Raw genomic sequence first — 5,679 nt, forward strand, 5'->3', positions numbered from 1 at the left:
CAGTCTCTCTCTCACTCTATCCCAGTCTCTCTCTCTCTCTATCACAGTCTCTCTCTCTCTCTCTATCCCAGTCTCTCTCTCTCTCTCTATCCCAGTCTCTCTCTCTCTATCACAGTCTCTCTCTCTCTCTCTATCCCAGTCTCTCTCTCTCTCTATCCCAGTCTCTCTCTCTATCACAGACTCTCTCTCTCTCTATCCCAGTCTCTCTCTCCCTATCCCAGTCTCTCTCTCCCTATCCCAGTCTCTCTGTCTCTCACTCTATCCCAGTCTCTCTCTCTCTCTCTCTATCACAGTCTCTCTCTCTCTCTCTATCCCAGTCTCTCTCTCTCTCTCTATCCCAGTCTCTCTCTCTCTATCACAGTCTCTCTCTCTCTCTCTATCCCAGTCTCTCTCTCTCTCTATCCCAGTCTCTCTCTCTATCCCAGTCTCTCTCTCTCTCTATCCCAGTCTCTCTCTCTCTCTCTCTCTCTATCTATCCCAGTCTCTCTCTCTCTCTATCCCAGTCTCTCTCTCTCTCTATCCCAGTCTCTCTCTCTCTATCCCAGTCTCTCTCTATCCCAGTCTCTCTCTCTCTCTCTATCCCAGTCTTTCTCTCTCTCTCTATCCCAGTCTCTCTCTCTCTCTCTATCCCAGTCTCTCTCTCTCTCTCTATCCCAGTCTCTCTCTCTCTATCACAGTCTCTCTCTCTCTCTCTATCCCAGTCTATCTCTCTCTCTATCCCAGTCTCTCTCTATCCCAGTCTCTCTCTCTCTCTCTCTATCCCAGTCTCTCTCTCTCTCTCTCTATCTATCCCAGTCTCTCTCTCTCTCTATCCCAGTCTCTCTCTCTCTCTCTCTATCCCAGTCTCTCTCTCTCTATCCCAGTCTCTCTCTCTCTCTATCCCAGTCTCTCTCTCTCTCTATCCCAGTCTCTCTCTCTCTATCCCAGTCTCTCTCTCTCTCTATCCCAGTCTCTCTCTCTCTCTCTATCCCAGTCTCTCTCTCTCTATCCCAGTCTCTCACTCTCTCTCTATCCCAGTCTCTCTCTCTCTCTATCCCAGTCTCACTCTATCCCAGTCTCTCTCTCTCTCTATCCCAGTCTCTCTCTCTATCCCAGTCTCTCACTCTCTCTCTATCCCAGTCTCTCTCTCTCTCTCTCTCACAGTCTCTCTCTCTCTATCCCAGTCTCTCTCTCTATCCCAGTCTCTCTCTCTCTATCCCAGTCTCTCTCTCTCTCTATCCCAGTTTCTCTCTCTCTCTCTCTATCCCAGTCTCTCTCTCTCTCTCCCTCTATCCCAGTCTCTCCCTCTCTCTCTCTATCCCAGTCTCTCTCTCTCTCTCTATCCCAGTCTCACTCTCTCTCTATGCCAGTCTCTCTCTCTCTCTATCCCAGTCTCTCTCTCTCTCTATCCCAGTCTCTCTCTCTCTCTCTCTATCCCAGTCTCTCTCTCTCTCTCTCTCTATCCCAGTCTCTCTCTCTCTCTATCCCAGTCTCTCTCTCTCTCTCTCTATCCCAGTCTCTCTCTCTCTCTCTATCCCAGTCTCTCTCTCTCTCTATCCCAGTCTCTCTCTCTATCCCAGTCTCTCTCTCTCTCTCTCTATCCCAGTCTCTCTCTCTATCCCAGTCTCTCTCTCTCTCACTCTATCCCAGTCTCTCTCTCTATCCCAGTCTCTCACTCTCTCTCTATCACAGCCTCTCTCTCTCTCTATCCCAGTCTCTCTCTCTCTCTATCCCAGTCTCTCTCTCTATCCCAGTCTCTCACTCTCTCTCTATCCCAGTCTCTCTCTCTCTCTCTATCCCAGTCTCTCTCTCTCTATCCCAGTCTCTCTCTCTCTATCCCAGTCTCTCTCTCTCTCTATCCCAGTCTCTCTCTCTCTCTCTATCACAGTCTCTCTCTCTCTATCCCAGTCTCTCTCTCTATCCCAGTCTCTCTCTCTCTATCCCAGTCTCTCTCTATCCCAGTCTCTCTCTCTCTCTCTATCCCAGTCTCTCTCTCTATCCCAGTCTCTCTCTCTCTCTATCCCAGTCTCTCTCTCTCTCTCTATCCCAGTCTCTCTCTCTCTATCCCAGTCTCTCTCTCTCTCTATCCCAGTCTCTCTCTCTCTCTCTATCCCAGTCTCTCCTCTCTATCCCAGTCTCTCTCTCTCTCTATCCCAGTCTCTCTCTCTCTCTCTATCCCAGTCTCTCTCTCTCTATCCCAGTCTCTCACTCTCTCTCTATCCCAGTCTCTCTCTCTCTCTATCCCAGTCTCACTCTATCCCAGTCTCTCTCTCTCTCTATCCCAGTCTCTCTCTCTATACCAGTCTCTCACTCTCTCTCTATCCCAGTCTCTCTCTCTCTCTCTATCACAGTCTCTCTCTCTCTATCCCAGTCTCTCTCTCTATCCCAGTCTCTCTCTCTCTATCCCAGTCTCTCTCTCTCTCTATCCCAGTTTCTCTCTCTCTCTCTCTATCCCAGTCTCTCTCTCTCTCTCTCTATCCCAGTCTCTCCCTCTCTCTCTCTATCCCAGTCTCTCTCTCTCTCTCTCTATCCCAGTCTCACTCTCTCTCTATGCCAGTCTCTCTCTCTCTCTATCCCAGTCTCTCTCTCTCTCTCTCTATCCCAGGCTCTCTCTCTATCCCAGTCTCTCTCTCTCTCTCTATCCCAGTCTCTCTCTCTATCCCAGTCTCTCACTCTCTCTCTATCCCAGTCTCTCTCTCTCTCTCTATCCCAGTCTCTCTCTCTCTATCCCAGTCTCTCTCTCTCTATCCCAGTCTCTCTCTCTCTCTATCCCAGTCTCTCTCTCTCTCTCTCTATCACAGTCTCTCTCTCTCTATCCCAGTCTCTCTCTCTATCCCAGTCTCTCTCTCTCTATCCCAGTCTCTCTCTATCCCAGTCTCTCTCTCTCTCTCTATCCCAGTCTCTCTCTCTATCCCAGTCTCTCTCTCTCTCTATCCCAGTCTCTCTCCCTCTCTCGATCCCAGTCTCTCTCTCTCTATCCCAATCTCTCTCTCTCTCTATCCCAGTCTCTCTCTCTCTCTCTATCCCAGTCTCTCTCTCTCTATCCCAGTCTCTCTCTCTCTCTATCCCAGTCTCTCTCTCTCTCTCTATCCCAGTCTCTCTCTCTCTATCCCAGTCTCTCACTCTCTCTCTATCCCAGTCTCTCTCTCTCTATCCCAGTCTCACTCTATCCCAGTCTCTCTCTCTCTCTATCCCAGTCTCTCTCTCTATCCCAGTCTCTCTCTCTCTATCCCAGTCTCTCTCTCTCTCTATCCCAGTCTCTCTCTCTCTCTCTATCCCAGTCTCTCTCTCTCTATCCCAGTCTCTCACTCTCTCTCTATCCCAGTCTCTCTCTCTCTCTATCCCAGTCTCACTCTATCCCAGTCTCTCTCTCTCTCTATCCCAGTCTCTCTCTCTATCCCAGTCTCTCACTCTCTCTCTATCCCAGTCTCTCTCTCTCTCTCTATCCCAGTCTCTCTCTCTCTATCCCAGTCTCTCTCTCTATCCCAGTCTCTCTCTCTCTATCCCAGTCTCTCTCTCTCTCTATCCCAGTTTCTCTCTCTCTCTCTCTATCCCAGTCTCTCTCTCTCTCTCTCTATCCCAGTCTCTCCCTCTCTCTCTCTATCCCAGTCTCTCTCTCTCTCTATCCCAGTCTCACTCTCTCTCTATGCCAGTCTCTCTCTCTCTCTATCCCAGTCTCTCTCTCTCTCTATCCCAGTCTCTCTCTCTCTATCCCAGTCTCTCTCTCTCTCTCTCTATCCCAGTCTCTCTCTCTATCCCAGTCTCTCTCTCTATCCCAGTCTCTCTCTCTCTCTATCCCAGTCTCTCTCTCTCTCTATCCCAGTCTCTCACTCTCTCTCTATCCCAGTCTCTCTCTCTCTCTATCCCAGTCTCTCTCTCTCTCTCTATCCCAGTCTCTCTCTCTCTATCCCAGTCTCTCTCTCTATCCCAGTCTCTCTCTCTCTCTCTATCCCAGTCTCTCTCTCTCTCTCTCTATTCCAGTCTCTCTCTCTCTCTATCCCAGTCTCTCTCTCTCTCTATCCCAGCCTCTCTCTCTATCCCAGTCTCTCTCTCTCTATCCCAGTCTCTCTCTCTCTCTCTCTATCCCAGTCTCTCTCTCTCTATCCCAGCCTCTCTCTCTATCCCAGTCTCTCTCTCTCTATCCCAGTCTCTCTCTCTCTCTCTATCCCAGTCTCTCTCTCTCTATCCCAGTCTCTCTCTCTCTCTCTATCCCAGTCTCTCTCTCTGTATCACAGTCTCTCTCTCTCTCTCTATCCCAGTCTCTCTCTCTCTCTATCCCAGTCTCTCTCTCTATCCCAGTCTCTCTCTCTCTCTCTCTATCCCAGTCTCTCTCTCTCTCTCTCTATCCCAGTCTCTCTCTCTCTCTCTCTCTATCCCAGTCTCTCTCTCTCTCTCTCTCTCTATCCCAGTCTCTCTCTCTCTATCCCAGTCTCTCTCTCTCCCTCTATTCCAGTCTCTCTCTCTCTCTATCCCAGTCTCTCTCTCTATCCCAGTCTCTCTCTCTCTATCCCAGTCTCTCTCTCTCTCTATCCCAGTTTCTCTCTCTCTCTCTCTATCCCAGTCTCTCTCTCTCTCTCTCTATCCCAGTCTCTCTCTCTCTCTATCCCAGTCTCTCTCTCTATCCCAGTCTCTCTCTCTCTATCCCAGTCTCTCTCTCTCTCTATCCCAGTTTCTCTCTCTCTCTCTCTATCCCAGTCTCTCTCTCTATCCCAGTCTCTCTTCTCGTCTCTCTCTATCCCAGTCTCTCTCTCTCTCTATCTTCCCAGTCTCTCTCTCTCTCTTCTCTCTCTCTCTATCCCAGTCTCTCTCTCTCTCTATCCCAGTCTCTCTCTCTATCCCAGTCTCTCTCTCTCTCTCTCTATCCCAGTCTCTCTCTCTATCCCAGTCTCTCTCTCTCTCTCTCTCTCCCAGTCTCTCTCTCTCTATCCCAGTCTCTCTCTCTCTCTATCCCAGTCTCTCTCTCTCCCTCTATTCCAGTCTCTCTCTCTCTCTATCCCAGTCTCTCTCTCTATCCCAGTCTCTCTCTCTCTCTATCCCAGTCTCTCTCTCTCTCTATCCCAGTTTCTCTCTCTCTCTCTCTATCCCAGTCTCTCTCTCTCTCTCTCTATCCCAGTCTCTCTCTCTCTCTATCCCAGTCTCTCTCTCTATCCCAGTCTCTCTCTCTCTATCCCAGTCTCTCTCTCTCTCTATCCCAGTTTCTCTCTCTCTCTCTCTATCCCAGTCTCTCTCTCTCTCTATCCCAGTCTCTCTCTCTCTCTCTCTCTCTATCCCAGTCTCTCTCTCTCTATCCCAGTCTCTCTCTCTCTCTATCCCAGTCTCTCTCACTCTATCCCAGTCTCTCTCTCTCTCTATCCCAGTCTCTCTCTCTCTATCCCAGTCTCTCTCTCTCTATCCCAGTCTCTCTCTCTCTCTCTATCCCAGTCTCTCTCTCTCTATCCCAGTCTCTCTCTCTCTCTATCCCAGTCTCTCTCTCTCTATCCCAGTCTCTCTCTCTCTCTATCCCAGTCTCTCTCTCTCTCTATCCCAGTCTCTCTCTCTCTCTATCCCAGTCTCTCTCTCTCTCTAGCACAGTCTCTATCTCTCTATCCCAGTCTCTCTCTCTCTCTATCCCAGTCTCTCTCTCTCTATCCCAGTCTCTCTCTCTCTCTCTATCCCAGTCTCTCTCACTCTATCCCAGTCTCTCTCTCTCTCTATCCCAGT

Source organism: Scyliorhinus torazame, chromosome 14, assembly GCF_047496885.1.
Source record: "Scyliorhinus torazame isolate Kashiwa2021f chromosome 14, sScyTor2.1, whole genome shotgun sequence".
NCBI lineage: Eukaryota > Metazoa > Chordata > Chondrichthyes > Carcharhiniformes > Scyliorhinidae > Scyliorhinus > Scyliorhinus torazame.